Source organism: Pseudophryne corroboree, chromosome 4, assembly GCF_028390025.1.
Source record: "Pseudophryne corroboree isolate aPseCor3 chromosome 4, aPseCor3.hap2, whole genome shotgun sequence".
NCBI classification, from domain to species: Eukaryota; Metazoa; Chordata; class Amphibia; order Anura; family Myobatrachidae; genus Pseudophryne; species Pseudophryne corroboree.
The window spans coordinates 17040784-17058326 of NC_086447.1; the positions used below are offsets into that span (position 1 = coordinate 17040784).

A 17543-nucleotide genomic window follows, 5' to 3' on the forward strand; every position below is an offset into this window, starting at 1 on the left:
TTTACTTAAAGTACAATAACTTTTAACATTTTAATTTGTTTTAATAGTATATTGACAGCATTGTTTTCTTTCAGAAATCCACTTAATTTTCTTTACCCTATTACTGAAATGGTAATTGACAAAAACAAGCTACATTGTCACCAGAAGAGCAATGCAAAATGTACAATTGATATTTCAAAATCATCTTTCCAGCTTGAATTTCAATGATGCATTGGGGCAACGATTTTGTGAGAAACATCTTCACCCTTAAAGAAAGATTTTCTTAACTTCTTACCTGTGTGCTGATTAGATATCACCTGGTTTTCACATTAAACAGATTCCCACTTGAGAAAGCAGCAAGGATGCAGTGAGGTTTATGTTTCCTGGTGTCAACCTGTATTATTTCAGTGGACATTGTAATGAGGATGCATCTTGCTGCCTTTCCAATGAAGCAAGTTTTAATCAGTAATAGGTGAAAAACCATTCCTACAAAGGTGTTAATCAGAGACTTGGCTTTGTGGACACTTTTCAGAGAGCAAATGTGTTAGCATAAAAATAAAGCCATAAAATGGAGAGCTGATTAATCACTCAATTGGATTTCTCTGCCTGCATATTTTTTTTTCTCTGCAACCCCAATGCTAAATTGTGCTTCCTGTTTTTTATAAAATGACTTAATCAAATCTGACTCTGATTGCATCAGAGAAGGCCAGGTACCTTACACCATAAAAGGTGGTTTGAAATTTTGACTTGTCTACTTAAAGATCACCAAAATTTGATCACAAGGTCAATTACGTCCCCGGGTGGGATTGAACCACCAACCTTTCGGTTAACAGCCGAATGCGCTAACCGATTGCGCCACAGAGACAGCTTGCAAAAGCATGTACTGACAAAGGCTAAAAAGCATTCATCTAGAAAGTTTCCTAGAAAAAGGTTAAAAAGGCAATAATCTGGAGAGTTTTGCAAGATTTTTCTTCCATTGACCAACGAAGAAACACATTGGTACTTTCACATGATGAGTGAGTTCTTCAGGATCTCTGACACTTACATGAGCAGCAGAGTGGCGCAGCGGAAGCGTGCTGGGCCCATAACCCAGAGGTCGGTGGATCGAAACCATCCTTTGCTATGTGCACTTATTTTTTTGTTAATTAAATTCTTCCAAAACTGGAATTGATATTTTGACTCTTTTATTTTTACTTAAAGTACAATAACTTTTAACATTTTAATTTGTTTTAATAGTATATTGACAGCATTGTTTTCTTTCAGAAATCCACTTAATTTTCTTTACCCTATTACTGAAATGGTAATTGACAAAAACAAGCTACATTGTCACCAGAAGAGCAATGCAAAATGTACAATTGATATTTCAAAATCATCTTTCCAGCTTGAATTTCAATGATGCATTGGGGCAACGATTTTGTGAGAAACATCTTCACCCTTAAAGAAAGATTTTCTTAACTTCTTACCTGTGTGCTGATTAGATATCACCTGGTTTTCACATTAAACAGATTCCCACTTGAGAAAGCAGCAAGGATGCAGTGAGGTTTATGTTTCCTGGTGTCAACCTGTATTATTTCAGTGGACATTGTAATGAGGATGCATCTTGCTGCCTTTCCAATGAAGCAAGTTTTAATCAGTAATAGGTGAAAAACCATTCCTACAAAGGTGTTAATCAGAGACTTGGCTTTGTGGACACTTTTCAGAGAGCAAATGTGTTAGCATAAAAATAAAGCCATAAAATGGAGAGCTGATTAATCACTCAATTGGATTTCTCTGCCTGCATATTTTTTTTTCTCTGCAACCCCAATGCTAAATTGTGCTTCCTGTTTTTTATAAAATGACTTAATCAAATCTGACTCTGATTGCATCAGAGAAGGCCAGGTACCTTACACCATAAAAGGTGGTTTGAAATTTTGACTTGTCTACTTAAAGATCACCAAAATTTGATCACAAGGTCAATTACGTCCCCGGGTGGGATTGAACCACCAACCTTTCGGTTAACAGCCGAATGCGCTAACCGATTGCGCCACAGAGACAGCTTGCAAAAGCATGTACTGACAAAGGCTAAAAAGCATTCATCTAGAAAGTTTCCTAGAAAAAGGTTAAAAAGGCAATAATCTGGAGAGTTTTGCAAGATTTTTCTTCCATTGACCAACGAAGAAACACATTGGTACTTTCACATGATGAGTGAGTTCTTCAGGATCTCTGACACTTACATGAGCAGCAGAGTGGCGCAGCGGAAGCGTGCTGGGCCCATAACCCAGAGGTCGGTGGATCGAAACCATCCTTTGCTATGTGCACTTATTTTTTTGTTAATTAAATTCTTCCAAAACTGGAATTGATATTTTGACTCTTTTATTTTTACTTAAAGTACAATAACTTTTAACATTTTAATTTGTTTTAATAGTATATTGACAGCATTGTTTTCTTTCAGAAATCCACTTAATTTTCTTTACCCTATTACTGAAATGGTAATTGACAAAAACAAGCTACATTGTCACCAGAAGAGCAATGCAAAATGTACAATTGATATTTCAAAATCATCTTTCCAGCTTGAATTTCAATGATGCATTGGGGCAACGATTTTGTGAGAAACATCTTCACCCTTAAAGAAAGATTTTCTTAACTTCTTACCTGTGTGCTGATTAGATATCACCTGGTTTTCACATTAAACAGATTCCCACTTGAGAAAGCAGCAAGGATGCAGTGAGGTTTATGTTTCCTGGTGTCAACCTGTATTATTTCAGTGGACATTGTAATGAGGATGCATCTTGCTGCCTTTCCAATGAAGCAAGTTTTAATCAGTAATAGGTGAAAAACCATTCCTACAAAGGTGTTAATCAGAGACTTGGCTTTGTGGACACTTTTCAGAGAGCAAATGTGTTAGCATAAAAATAAAGCCATAAAATGGAGAGCTGATTAATCACTCAATTGGATTTCTCTGCCTGCATATTTTTTTTTCTCTGCAACCCCAATGCTAAATTGTGCTTCCTGTTTTTTATAAAATGACTTAATCAAATCTGACTCTGATTGCATCAGAGAAGGCCAGGTACCTTACACCATAAAAGGTGGTTTGAAATTTTGACTTGTCTACTTAAAGATCACCAAAATTTGATCACAAGGTCAATTACGTCCCCGGGTGGGATTGAACCACCAACCTTTCGGTTAACAGCCGAATGCGCTAACCGATTGAGCCACAGAGACAGCTTGCAAAAGCATGTACTGACAAAGGCTAAAAAGCATTCATCTAGAAAGTTTCCTAGAAAAAGGTTAAAAAGGCAATAATCTGGAGAGTTTTGCAAGATTTTTCTTCCATTGACCAACGAAGAAACACATTGGTACTTTCACATGATGAGTGAGTTCTTCAGGATCTCTGACACTTACATGAGCAGCAGAGTGGCGCAGCGGAAGCGTGCTGGGCCCATAACCCAGAGGTCGGTGGATCGAAACCATCCTTTGCTATGTGCACTTATTTTTTTGTTAATTAAATTCTTCCAAAACTGGAATTGATATTTTGACTCTTTTATTTTTACTTAAAGTACAATAACTTTTAACATTTTAATTTGTTTTAATAGTATATTGACAGCATTGTTTTCTTTCAGAAATCCACTTAATTTTCTTTACCCTATTACTTAAATGGTAATTGACAAAAACAAGCTACATTGTCACCAGAAGAGCAATGCAAAATGTACAATTGATATTTCAAAATCATCTTTCCAGCTTGAATTTCAATGATGCATTGGGGCAACGATTTTGTGAGAAACATCTTCACCTTTAAAGAAAGATTTTCTTAACTTCTTACCTGTGTGCTGATTAGATATCACCTGGTTTTCACATTAAACAGATTCCCACTTGAGAAAGCAGCAAGGATGCAGTGAGGTTTATGTTTCCTGGTGTCAACCTGTATTATTTCAGTGGACATTGTAATGAGGATGCATCTTGCTGCCTTTCCAATGAAGCAAGTTTTAATCAGTAATAGGTGAAAAACCATTCCTACAAAGGTGTTAATCAGAGACTTGGCTTTGTGGACACTTTTCAGAGAGCAAATGTGTTAGCATAAAAATAAAGCCATAAAATGGAGAGCTGATTAATCACTCAATTGGATTTCTCTGCCTGCATAATTTTTTTTCTCTGCAACCCCATGCTAAATTGTGCTTCCTGTTTTTTATAAAATGACTTAATCAAATCTGACTCTGATTGCATCAGAGAAGGCCAGGTACCCTACACTATAAGAGGTGGTTTAAAATTTTGACTTGTCTACTTAAAGATCAGCAAAATTTGATCACAAGGTCAATTACGTCCCTGGGTGGTATTGAACCACCAGCCTTTCGGTTAACAGCCGCATGCGCTAACCGATTGCACCACAGAGACAACTTGCAAAAGCATGTACTAACAAAGGCTAAAAAGCATTCATCTAGAAAGTTTCCTAGAAAAAGGTTAAAAAGGCAATAATCTGGAGAGTTTTGCAAGATTTTTCTTACATTGACCAACGAAGAAACACATTGGTACTTTCACATGATGAGTGAGTACTTCAGGATCTCTGACACTTACATGAGCAGCAGAGTGGTGCAGCGGAAGCGTGCTGGGCCCATAACCCAGAGGTCGGTGGATCAAAACCATCCTCTGCTATGTGCACTTATTTTTTTGTTAATTAAATTCTTCCAAAACTGGAATTGATATTTTGACTCTTTTATTTTAACTTAAAGTACAATAACTTTTAACATTTTAATTTGTTTTAATAGTATATTGACAGCATTGTTTTCTTTCAGAAATCCACTTAATTTTCTTTACCCTATTACTGAAATGGTAATTGACAAAAACAAGCTACATTGTCACCAGAAGAGCAATGCAAAATGTACAATTGATATTTCAAAATCATCTTTCCAGCTTGAATTTCAATGATGCATTGGGGCAACGATTTTGTGAGAAACATCTTCACCCTTAAAGAAAGATTTTCTTAACTTCTTACCTGTGTGCTGATTAGATATCACCTGGTTTTCACATTAAACAGATTCCCACTTGAGAAAGCAGCAAGGATGCAGTGAGGTTTATGTTTCCTGGTGTCAACCTGTATTATTTCAGTGGACATTGTAATGAGGATGCATCTTGCTGCCTTTCCAATGAAGCAAGTTTTAATCAGTAATAGGTGAAAAAACATTCCTACAAAGGTGTTAATCAGAGACTTGGCTTTGTGGACACTTTTCAGAGAGCAAATGTGTTAGCATAAAAATAAAGCCATAAAATGGAGAGCTGATTAATCACTCAATTGGATTTCTCTGCCTGCATATTTTTTTTTCTCTGCAACCCCAATGCTAAATTGTGCTTCCTGTTTTTTATAAAATGACTTAATCAAATCTGACTCTGATTGCATCAGAGAAGGCCAGGTACCTTACACCATAAAAGGTGGTTTGAAATTTTGACTTGTCTACTTAAAGATCACCAAAATTTGATCACAAGGTCAATTACGTCCCCGGGTGGGATTGAACCACCAACCTTTCGGTTAACAGCCGAATGCGCTAACCGATTGCGCCACAGAGACAGCTTGCAAAAGCATGTACTGACAAAGGCTAAAAAGCATTCATCTAGAAAGTTTCCTAGAAAAAGGTTAAAAAGGCAATAATCTGGAGAGTTTTGCAAGATTTTTCTTCCATTGACCAACGAAGAAACACATTGGTACTTTCACATGATGAGTGAGTTCTTCAGGATCTCTGACACTTACATGAGCAGCAGAGTGGCGCAGCGGAAGCGTGCTGGGCCCATAACCCAGAGGTCGGTGGATCGAAACCATCCTTTGCTATGTGCACTTATTTTTTTGTTAATTAAATTCTTCCAAAACTGGAATTGATATTTTGACTCTTTTATTTTTACTTAAAGTACAATAACTTTTAACATTTTAATTTGTTTTAATAGTATATTGACAGCATTGTTTTCTTTCAGAAATCCACTTAATTTTCTTTACCCTATTACTGAAATGGTAATTGACAAAAACAAGCTACATTGTCACCAGAAGAGCAATGCAAAATGTACAATTGATATTTCAAAATCATCTTTCCAGCTTGAATTTCAATGATGCATTGGGGCAACGATTTTGTGAGAAACATCTTCACCTTTAAAGAAAGATTTTCTTAACTTCTTACCTGTGTGCTGATTAGATATCACCTGGTTTTCACATTAAACAGATTCCCACTTGAGAAAGCAGCAAGGATGCAGTGAGGTTTATGTTTCCTGGTGTCAACCTGTATTATTTCAGTGGACATTGTAATGAGGATGCATCTTGCTGCCTTTCCAATGAAGCAAGTTTTAATCAGTAATAGGTGAAAAACCATTCCTACAAAGGTGTTAATCAGAGACTTGGCTTTGTGGACACTTTTCAGAGAGCAAATGTGTTAGCATAAAAATAAAGCCATAAAATGGAGAGCTGATTAATCACTCAATTGGATTTCTCTGCCTGCATAATTTTTTTTCTCTGCAACCCCATGCTAAATTGTGCTTCCTGTTTTTTATAAAATGACTTAATCAAATCTGACTCTGATTGCATCAGAGAAGGCCAGGTACCCTACACTATAAGAGGTGGTTTAAAATTTTGACTTGTCTACTTAAAGATCAGCAAAATTTGATCACAAGGTCAATTACGTCCCTGGGTGGTATTGAACCACCAGCCTTTCGGTTAACAGCCGCATGCGCTAACCGATTGCACCACAGAGACAACTTGCAAAAGCATGTACTAACAAAGGCTAAAAAGCATTCATCTAGAAAGTTTCCTAGAAAAAGGTTAAAAAGGCAATAATCTGGAGAGTTTTGCAAGATTTTTCTTACATTGACCAACGAAGAAACACATTGGTACTTTCACATGATGAGTGAGTACTTCAGGATCTCTGACACTTACATGAGCAGCAGAGTGGTGCAGCGGAAGCGTGCTGGGCCCATAACCCAGAGGTCGGTGGATCGAAACCATCCTCTGCTATGTGCACTTATTTTTTTGTTAATTAAATTCTTCCAAAACTGGAATTGATATTTTGACTCTTTTATTTTAACTTAAAGTACAATAACTTTTAACATTTTAATTTGTTTTAATAGTATATTGACAGCATTGTTTTCTTTCAGAAATCCACTTAATTTTCTTTACCCTATTACTGAAATGGTAATTGACAAAAACAAGCTACATTGTCACCAGAAGAGCAATGCAAAATGTACAATTGATATTTCAAAATCATCTTTCCAGCTTGAATTTCAATGATGCATTGGGGCAACGATTTTGTGAGAAACATCTTCACCCTTAAAGAAAGATTTTCTTAACTTCTTACCTGTGTGCTGATTAGATATCACCTGGTTTTCACATTAAACAGATTCCCACGTGAGAAAGCAGCAAGGATGCAGTGAGGTTTATGTTTCCTGGTGTCAACCTGTATTATTTCAGTGGACATTGTAATGAGGATGCATCTTGCTGCCTTTTCAATTAAGCAAGTTTTAATCAGTAATAGGTGAAAAACCATTCCTACAAAGGTGTTAATCAGAGACTTGGCTTTGTGGACACTTTTCAGAGAGCAAATGTGTTAGCATAAAAATAAAGCCATAAAATGGAGAGCTGATTAATCACTCAATTGGATTTCTCTGCCTGCATAATTTTTTTTCTCTGCAACCCCATGCTAAATTGTGCTTCCTGTTTTTTATAAAATGACTTAATCAAATCTGACTCTGATTGCATCAGAGAAGGCCTGGTACCCTACACTATAAGAGGTGGTTTGTAATTTTGACTTGTCTACTTAAAGATCAGCAAAATTTGATCACAAGGTCAATTACGTCCCTGGGTGGTATTGAACCACCAGCCTTTCGGTTAACAGCCAAATGCGCTAACCGATTGCACCACAGATACAGCTTGCAAAAGCATGTACTGACAAAGGCTAAAAAGCATTCATCTAGAAAGTTTCCTAGAAAAAGGTTAAAAAGGCAATAATCTGGAGAGTTTTGCAAGATTTTTCTTCCATTGACCAACGAAGAAACACATTGGTACTTTCACATGATGAGTGAGTTCTTCAGGATCTCTGACACTTACATGAGCAGCAGAGTGGCGCAGCGGAAGCGTGCTGGGCCCATAACCCAGAGGTCGGTGGATCGAAACCATCCTTTGCTATGTGCACTTATTTTTTTGTTAATTAAATTCTTCCAAAACTGGAATTGATATTTTGACTCTTTTATTTTTACTTAAAGTACAATAACTTTTAACATTTTAATTTGTTTTAATAGTATATTGACAGCATTGTTTTCTTTCAGAAATCCACTTAATTTTCTTTACCCTATTACTGAAATGGTAATTGACAAAAACAAGCTACATTGTCACCAGAAGAGCAATGCAAAATGTACAATTGATATTTCAAAATCATCTTTCCAGCTTGAATTTCAATGATGCATTGGGGCAACGATTTTGTGAGAAACATCTTCACCCTTAAAGAAAGATTTTCTTAACTTCTTACCTGTGTGCTGATTAGATATCACCTGGTTTTCACATTAAACAGATTCCCACGTGAGAAAGCAGCAAGGATGCAGTGAGGTTTATGTTTCCTGGTGTCAACCTGTATTATTTCAGTGGACATTGTAATGAGGATGCATCTTGCTGCCTTTTCAATTAAGCAAGTTTTAATCAGTAATAGGTGAAAAACCATTCCTACAAAGGTGTTAATCAGAGACTTGGCTTTGTGGACACTTTTCAGAGAGCAAATGTGTTAGCATAAAAATAAAGCCATAAAATGGAGAGCTGATTAATCACTCAATTGGATTTCTCTGCCTGCATAATTTTTTTTCTCTGCAACCCCATGCTAAATTGTGCTTCCTGTTTTTTATAAAATGACTTAATCAAATCTGACTGCATCAGAGAAGGCCTGGTACCCTACACTATAAGAGGTGGTTTGAAATTTTGACTTGTCTACTTAAAGATCAGCAAAATTTGATCACAAGGTCAATTACGTCCCTGGGTGGTATTGAACCACCAGCCTTTCGGTTAACAGCCGAATGCGCTAACCGATTGCGCCACAAAGACAGCTTGCAAAAGCATGTACTGACAAAGGCTAAAAAGCATTCATCTAGAAAGTTTCCTAGAAAAAGGTTAAAAAGGCAATAATCTGGAGAGTTTTGCAAGATTTTTCTTCCATTGACCAACGAAGAAACACATTGGTACTTTCACATGATGAGTGAGTTCTTCAGGATCTCTGACACTTACATGAGCAGCAGAGTGGCGCAGCGGAAGCGTGCTGGGCCCATAACCCAGAGGTCGGTGGATCGAAACCATCCTTTGCTATGTGCACTTATTTTTTTGTTAATTAAATTCTTCCAAAACTGGAATTGATATTTTGACTCTTTTATTTTTACTTAAAGTACAATAACTTTTAACATTTTAATTTGTTTTAATAGTATATTGACAGCATTGTTTTCTTTCAGAAATCCACTTAATTTTCTTTACCCTATTACTGAAATGGTAATTGACAAAAACAAGCTACATTGTCACCAGAAGAGCAATGCAAAATGTACAATTGATATTTCAAAATCATCTTTCCATCTTGAATTTCAATGATGCATTGGGGCAACGATTTTGTGAGAAACATCTTCACCCTTAAAGAAAGATTTTCTTAACTTCTTACCTGTGTGCTGATTAGATATCACCTGGTTTTCACATTAAACAGATTCCCACTTGAGAAAGCAGCAAGGATGCAGTGAGGTTTATGTTTCCTGGTGTCAACCTGTATTATTTCAGTGGACATTGTAATGAGGATGCATCTTGCTGCCTTTCCAATGAAGCAAGTTTTAATCAGTAATAGGTGAAAAACCATTCCTACAAAGGTGTTAATCAGAGACTTGGCTTTGTGGACACTTTTCAGAGAGCAAATGTGTTAGCATAAAAATAAAGCCATAAAATGGAGAGCTGATTAATCACTCAATTGGATTTCTCTGCCTGCATAATTTTTTTTCTCTGCAACCCCATGCTAAATTGTGCTTCCTGTTTTTTATAAAATGACTTAATCAAATCTGACTCTGATTGCATCAGAGAAGGCCTGGTACCCTACACTATAAGAGGTGGTTTGTAATTTTGACTTGTCTTATAAAGATCAGCAAAATTTGATCACAAGGTCAATTACGTCCCTGGGTGGTATTGAACCACCAGCCTTTCGGTTAACAGCCAAATGCGCTAACCGATTGCGCCACAGAGACAGCTTGCAAAAGCATGTACTGACAAAGGCTAAAAAGCATTCATCTAGAAAGTTTCCTAGAAAAAGGTTAAAAAGGCAATAATCTGGAGAGTTTTGCAAGATTTTTCTTACATTGACCAACGAAGAAACACATTGGTACTTTCACATGATGAGTGAGTACTTCAGGATCTCTGACACTTACATGAGCAGCAGAGTGGTGCAGCGGAAGCGTGCTGGGCCCATAACCCAGAGGTCGGTGGATCGAAACCATCCTCTGCTATGTGCACTTATTTTTTTGTTAATTAAATTCTTCCAAAACTGGAATTGATATTTTGACTCTTTTATTTTAACTTAAAGTACAATAACTTTTAACATTTTAATTTGTTTTAATAGTATATTGACAGCATTGTTTTCTTTCAGAAATCCACTTAATTTTCTTTACCCTATTACTGAAATGGTAATTGACAAAAACAAGCTACATTGTCACCAGAAGAGCAATGCAAAATGTACAATTGATATTTCAAAATCATCTTTCCAGCTTGAATTTCAATGATGCATTGGGGCAACGATTTTGTGAGAAACATCTTCACCCTTAAAGAAAGATTTTCTTAACTTCTTACCTGTGTGCTGATTAGATATCACCTGGTTTTCACATTAAACAGATTCCCACGTGAGAAAGCAGCAAGGATGCAGTGAGGTTTATGTTTCCTGGTGTCAACCTGTATTATTTCAGTGGACATTGTAATGAGGATGCATCTTGCTGCCTTTTCAATTAAGCAAGTTTTAATCAGTAATAGGTGAAAAACCATTCCTACAAAGGTGTTAATCAGAGACTTGGCTTTGTGGACACTTTTCAGAGAGCAAATGTGTTAGCATAAAAATAAAGCCATAAAATGGAGAGCTGATTAATCACTCAATTGGATTTCTCTGCCTGCATAATTTTTTTTCTCTGCAACCCCATGCTAAATTGTGCTTCCTGTTTTTTATAAAATGACTTAATCAAATCTGACTCTGATTGCATCAGAGAAGGCCTGGTACCCTACACTATAAGAGGTGGTTTGTAATTTTGACTTGTCTACTTAAAGATCAGCAAAATTTGATCACAAGGTCAATTACGTCCCTGGGTGGTATTGAACCACCAGCCTTTCGGTTAACAGCCAAATGCGCTAACCGATTGCACCACAGAGACAGCTTGCAAAAGCATGTACTGACAAAGGCTAAAAAGCATTCATCTAGAAAGTTTCCTAGAAAAAGGTTAAAAAGGCAATAATCTGGAGAGTTTTGCAAGATTTTTCTTCCATTGACCAACGAAGAAACACATTGGTACTTTCACATGATGAGTGAGTTCTTCAGGATCTCTGACACTTACATGAGCAGCAGAGTGGCGCAGCGGAAGCGTGCTGGGCCCATAACCCAGAGGTCGGTGGATCGAAACCATCCTTTGCTATGTGCACTTATTTTTTTGTTAATTAAATTCTTCCAAAACTGGAATTGATATTTTGACTCTTTTATTTTTACTTAAAGTACAATAACTTTTAACATTTTAATTTGTTTTAATAGTATATTGACAGCATTGTTTTCTTTCAGAAATCCACTTAATTTTCTTTACCCTATTACTGAAATGGTAATTGACAAAAACAAGCTACATTGTCACCAGAAGAGCAATGCAAAATGTACAATTGATATTTCAAAATCATCTTTCCAGCTTGAATTTCAATGATGCATTGGGGCAACGATTTTGTGAGAAACATCTTCACCCTTAAAGAAAGATTTTCTTAACTTCTTACCTGTGTGCTGATTAGATATCACCTGGTTTTCACATTAAACAGATTCCCACGTGAGAAAGCAGCAAGGATGCAGTGAGGTTTATGTTTCCTGGTGTCAACCTGTATTATTTCAGTGGACATTGTAATGAGGATGCATCTTGCTGCCTTTTCAATTAAGCAAGTTTTAATCAGTAATAGGTGAAAAACCATTCCTACAAAGGTGTTAATCAGAGACTTGGCTTTGTGGACACTTTTCAGAGAGCAAATGTGTTAGCATAAAAATAAAGCCATAAAATGGAGAGCTGATTAATCACTCAATTGGATTTCTCTGCCTGCATAATTTTTTTTCTCTGCAACCCCATGCTAAATTGTGCTTCCTGTTTTTTATAAAATGACTTAATCAAATCTGACTGCATCAGAGAAGGCCTGGTACCCTACACTATAAGAGGTGGTTTGAAATTTTGACTTGTCTACTTAAAGATCAGCAAAATTTGATCACAAGGTCAATTACGTCCCTGGGTGGTATTGAACCACCAGCCTTTCGGTTAACAGCCGAATGCGCTAACCGATTGCGCCACAAAGACAGCTTGCAAAAGCATGTACTGACAAAGGCTAAAAAGCATTCATCTAGAAAGTTTCCTAGAAAAAGGTTAAAAAGGCAATAATCTGGAGAGTTTTGCAAGATTTTTCTTCCATTGACCAACGAAGAAACACATTGGTACTTTCACATGATGAGTGAGTTCTTCAGGATCTCTGACACTTACATGAGCAGCAGAGTGGCGCAGCGGAAGCGTGCTGGGCCCATAACCCAGAGGTCGGTGGATCGAAACCATCCTTTGCTATGTGCACTTATTTTTTTGTTAATTAAATTCTTCCAAAACTGGAATTGATATTTTGACTCTTTTATTTTTACTTAAAGTACAATAACTTTTAACATTTTAATTTGTTTTAATAGTATATTGACAGCATTGTTTTCTTTCAGAAATCCACTTAATTTTCTTTACCCTATTACTGAAATGGTAATTGACAAAAACAAGCTACATTGTCACCAGAAGAGCAATGCAAAATGTACAATTGATATTTCAAAATCATCTTTCCATCTTGAATTTCAATGATGCATTGGGGCAACGATTTTGTGAGAAACATCTTCACCCTTAAAGAAAGATTTTCTTAACTTCTTACCTGTGTGCTGATTAGATATCACCTGGTTTTCACATTAAACAGATTCCCACTTGAGAAAGCAGCAAGGATGCAGTGAGGTTTATGTTTCCTGGTGTCAACCTGTATTATTTCAGTGGACATTGTAATGAGGATGCATCTTGCTGCCTTTCCAATGAAGCAAGTTTTAATCAGTAATAGGTGAAAAACCATTCCTACAAAGGTGTTAATCAGAGACTTGGCTTTGTGGACACTTTTCAGAGAGCAAATGTGTTAGCATAAAAATAAAGCCATAAAATGGAGAGCTGATTAATCACTCAATTGGATTTCTCTGCCTGCATAATTTTTTTTCTCTGCAACCCCATGCTAAATTGTGCTTCCTGTTTTTTATAAAATGACTTAATCAAATCTGACTCTGATTGCATCAGAGAAGGCCTGGTACCCTACACTATAAGAGGTGGTTTGTAATTTTGACTTGTCTACTTAAAGATCAGCAAAATTTGATCACAAGGTCAATTACGTCCCTGGGTGGTATTGAACCACCAGCCTTTCGGTTAACAGCCAAATGCGCTAACCGATTGCGCCACAGAGACAGCTTGCAAAAGCATGTACTGACAAAGGCTAAAAAGCATTCATCTAGAAAGTTTCCTAGAAAAAGGTTAAAAAGGCAATAATCTGGAGAGTTTTGCAAGATTTTTCTTCCATTGACCAACGAAGAAACACATTGGTACTTTCACATGATGAGTGAGTTCTTCAGGATCTCTGACACTTACATGAGCAGCAGAGTGGCGCAGCGGAAGCGTGCTGGGCCCATAACCCAGAGGTCGGTGGATCAAAACCATCCTTTGCTATGTGCACTTATTTTTTTGTTAATTAAATTCTTCCAAAACTGGAATTGATATTTTGACTCTTTTATTTTTACTTAAAGTACAATAACTTTTAACATTTTAATTTGTTTTAATAGTATATTGACAGCATTGTTTTCTTTCAGAAATCCACTTAATTTTCTTTACCCTATTACTGAAATGGTAATTGACAAAAACAAGCTACATTGTCACCAGAAGAGCAATGCAAAATGTACAATTGATATTTCAAAATCATCTTTCCAGCTTGAATTTCAATGATGCATTGGGGCAACGATTTTGTGAGAAACATCTTCACCCTTAAAGAAAGATTTTCTTAACTTCTTACCTGTGTGCTGATTAGATATCACCTGGTTTTCACATTAAACAGATTCCCACGTGAGAAAGCAGCAAGGATGCAGTGAGGTTTATGTTTCCTGGTGTCAACCTGTATTATTTCAGTGGACATTGTAATGAGGATGCATCTTGCTGCCTTTTCAATTAAGCAAGTTTTAATCAGTAATAGGTGAAAAACCATTCCTACAAAGGTGTTAATCAGAGACTTGGCTTTGTGGACACTTTTCAGAGAGCAAATGTGTTAGCATAAAAATAAAGCCATAAAATGGAGAGCTGATTAATCACTCAATTGGATTTCTCTGCCTGCATAATTTTTTTTCTCTGCAACCCCATGCTAAATTGTGCTTCCTGTTTTTTATAAAATGACTTAATCAAATCTGACTCTGATTGCATCAGAGAAGGCCTGGTACCCTACACTATAAGAGGTGGTTTGAAATTTTGACTTGTCTACTTAAAGATCAGCAAAATTTAATCACAAGGTCAATTACATCCCTGGGTGGTATTGAACCACCAGCCTTTCGGTTAACAGCCAAATGCGCTAACCGATTGCGCCACAGAGACAGCTTGCAAAAGCATGTACTGACAAAGGCTAAAAAGCATTCATCTAGAAAGTTTCCTAGAAAAAGGTTAAAAAGGCAATAATCTGGAGAGTTTTGCAAGATTTTTCTTCCATTGACCAACGAAGAAACACATTGGTACTTTCACATGATGAGTGAGTTCTTCAGGATCTCTGACACTTACATGAGCAGCAGAGTGGCACAGCGGAAGCGTGCTGGGCCCATAACCCAGAGGTCGGTGAATCGAAACCATCCTTTGCTATGTGCACTTATTTTTTTGTTAATTAAATTCTTCCAAAACTGGAATTGATATTTTGACTCTTTTATTTTTACTTAAAGTACAATAACTTTTAACATTTTAATTTGTTTTAATAGTATATTGACAGCATTGTTTTCTTTCAGAAATCCACTTAATTTTCTTTACCCTATTACTGAAATGGTAATTGACAAAAACAAGCTACATTGTCACCAGAAGAGCAATGCAAAATGTACAATTGATATTTCAAAATCATCTTTCCAGCTTGAATTTCAATGATGCATTGGGGCAACGATTTTGTGAGAAACATCTTCACCCTTAAAGAAAGATTTTCTTAACTTCTTACCTGTGTGCTGATTAGATATCACCTGGTTTTCACATTAAACAGATTCCCACGTGAGAAAGAAGCAAGGATGCAGTGAGGTTTATGTTTCCTGGTGTCAACCTGTATTATTTCAGTGGACATTGTAATGAGGATGCATCTTGCTGCCTTTTCAATGAAGCAAGTTTTAATCAGTAATAGGTGAAAAACCATTCCTACAAAGGTGTTAATCAGAGACTTGGCTTTGTGGACACTTTTCAGAGAGCAAATGTGTTAGCATAAAAATAAAGCCATAAAATGGAGAGCTGATTAATCACTCAATTGGATTTCTCTGCCTGCATATTTTTTTTTCTCTGCAACCCCAATGCTAAATTGTGCTTCCTGTTTTTTATAAAATGACTTAATCAAATCTGACTCTGATTGCATCAGAGAAGGCCAGGTACCTTACACCATAAAAGGTGGTTTGAAATTTTGACTTGACTACTTAAAGATCACCAAAATTTGATCACAAGGTCAATTACGTCCCCGGGTGGGATTGAACCACCAACCTTTCGGTTAACAGCCGAATGCGCTAACCGATTGCGCCACAGAGACAGCTTGCAAAAGCATGTACTGACAAAGGCTAAAAAGCATTCATCTAGAAAGTTTCCTAGAAAAAGGTTAAAAAGGCAATAATCTGGAGAGTTTTGCAAGATTTTTCTTCCATTGACCAACGAAGAAACACATTGGTACTTTCACATGATGAGTGAGTACTTCAGGATCTCTGACACTTACATGAGCAGCAGAGTGGCGCAGCGGAAGCGTGCTGGGCCCATAACCCAGAGGTCGGTGGATCGAAACCATCCTTTGCTATGTGCACTTATTTTTTTGTTAATTAAATTCTTCCAAAACTGGAATTGATATTTTGACTCTTTTATTTTTACTTAAAGTACAATAACTTTTAACATTTTAATTTGTTTTAATAGTATATTGACAGCATTGTTTTCTTTCAGAAATCCACTTAATTTTCTTTACCCTATTACTGAAATGGTAATTGACAAAAACAAGCTACATTGTCACCAGAAGAGCAATGCAAAATGTACAATTGATATTTCAAAATCATCTTTCCAGCTTGAATTTCAATGATGCATTGGGGCAACGATTTTGTGAGAAACATCTTCACCCTTAAAGAAAGATTTTCTTAACTTCTTACCTGTGTGCTGATTAGATATCACCTGGTTTTCACATTAAACAGATTCCCACGTGAGAAAGAAGCAAGGATGCAGTGAGGTTTATGTTTCCTGGTGTCAACCTGTATTATTTCAGTGGACATTGTAATGAGGATGCATCTTGCTGCCTTTTCAATGAAGCAAGTTTTAATCAGTAATAGGTGAAAAACCATTCCTACAAAGGTGTTAATCAGAGACTTGGCTTTGTGGACACTTTTCAGAGAGCAAATGTGTTAGCATAAAAATAAAGCCATAAAATGGAGAGCTGATTAATCACTCAATTGGATTTCTCTGCCTGCATATTTTTTTTTCTCTGCAACCCCAATGCTAAATTGTGCTTCCTGTTTTTTATAAAATGACTTAATCAAATCTGACTCTGATTGCATCAGAGAAGGCCTGGTACCTTACACCATAAAAGGTGGTTTGAAATTTTGACTTGTCTACTTAAAGATCACCAAAATTTGATCACAAGGTCAATTACGTCCCCGGGTGGGATTGAACCACCAACCTTTCGGTTAACAGCCGAATGCGCTAACCGATTGCGCCACAGAGACAGCTTGCAAAAGCATGTACTGACAAAGGCTAAAAAGCATTCATCTAGAAAGTTTCCTAGAAAAAGGTTAAAAAGGCAATAATCTGGAGAGTTTTGCAAGATTTTTCTTCCATTGACCAACGAAGAAACACATTGGTACTTTCACATGATGAGTGAGTTCTTCAGGATCTCTGACACTTACATGAGCAGCAGAGTGGCGCAGTGGAAGCGTGCTGGGCCCATAACCCAGAGGTTGGTGGATCGAAACCATCCTTTGCTATGTTAATTAAATTCTTCCAAAACTGGAATTGATATTTTGACTCTTTTATTTTTACTTAAAGTACAATAACTTTTAACATTTTAATTTGTTTTAATAGTATATTGACAGCAT

At 36.6% G+C, this 17543-nt stretch overlaps 9 non-coding genes across 9 annotated transcripts; all 9 read right to left on the minus strand.

Moving 5' to 3' along the window:
• Nucleotides 1–770: 770 nt before the first annotated feature.
• On the minus strand, nucleotides 771–844 carry TRNAN-GUU (transfer RNA asparagine (anticodon GUU)). The gene has a single exon. It is a non-coding gene; the product is annotated as a tRNA-Asn (tRNA).
• Nucleotides 845–1938: 1094 nt separating this feature from the next.
• On the minus strand, nucleotides 1939–2012 carry TRNAN-GUU (transfer RNA asparagine (anticodon GUU)). Its single transcript has one exon. It is a non-coding gene; the product is annotated as a tRNA-Asn (tRNA).
• A 3429-nt stretch (nucleotides 2013–5441) lies between these two features.
• TRNAN-GUU (transfer RNA asparagine (anticodon GUU)) lies at nucleotides 5442–5515 on the minus strand. The gene has a single exon. It is a non-coding gene; the product is annotated as a tRNA-Asn (tRNA).
• Nucleotides 5516–8936: 3421 nt separating this feature from the next.
• On the minus strand, nucleotides 8937–9010 carry TRNAN-GUU (transfer RNA asparagine (anticodon GUU)). The gene has a single exon. It is a non-coding gene; the product is annotated as a tRNA-Asn (tRNA).
• A 1092-nt stretch (nucleotides 9011–10102) lies between these two features.
• TRNAN-GUU (transfer RNA asparagine (anticodon GUU)) lies at nucleotides 10103–10176 on the minus strand. Its single transcript has one exon. It is a non-coding gene; the product is annotated as a tRNA-Asn (tRNA).
• Nucleotides 10177–12430: 2254 nt separating this feature from the next.
• Nucleotides 12431–12504, minus strand: TRNAN-GUU (transfer RNA asparagine (anticodon GUU)). The gene has a single exon. It is a non-coding gene; the product is annotated as a tRNA-Asn (tRNA).
• A 1093-nt stretch (nucleotides 12505–13597) lies between these two features.
• TRNAN-GUU (transfer RNA asparagine (anticodon GUU)) lies at nucleotides 13598–13671 on the minus strand. Its single transcript has one exon. It is a non-coding gene; the product is annotated as a tRNA-Asn (tRNA).
• Nucleotides 13672–15932: 2261 nt separating this feature from the next.
• On the minus strand, nucleotides 15933–16006 carry TRNAN-GUU (transfer RNA asparagine (anticodon GUU)). The gene has a single exon. It is a non-coding gene; the product is annotated as a tRNA-Asn (tRNA).
• A 1094-nt stretch (nucleotides 16007–17100) lies between these two features.
• Nucleotides 17101–17174, minus strand: TRNAN-GUU (transfer RNA asparagine (anticodon GUU)). The gene has a single exon. It is a non-coding gene; the product is annotated as a tRNA-Asn (tRNA).
• Nucleotides 17175–17543: the final 369 nt, after the last annotated feature.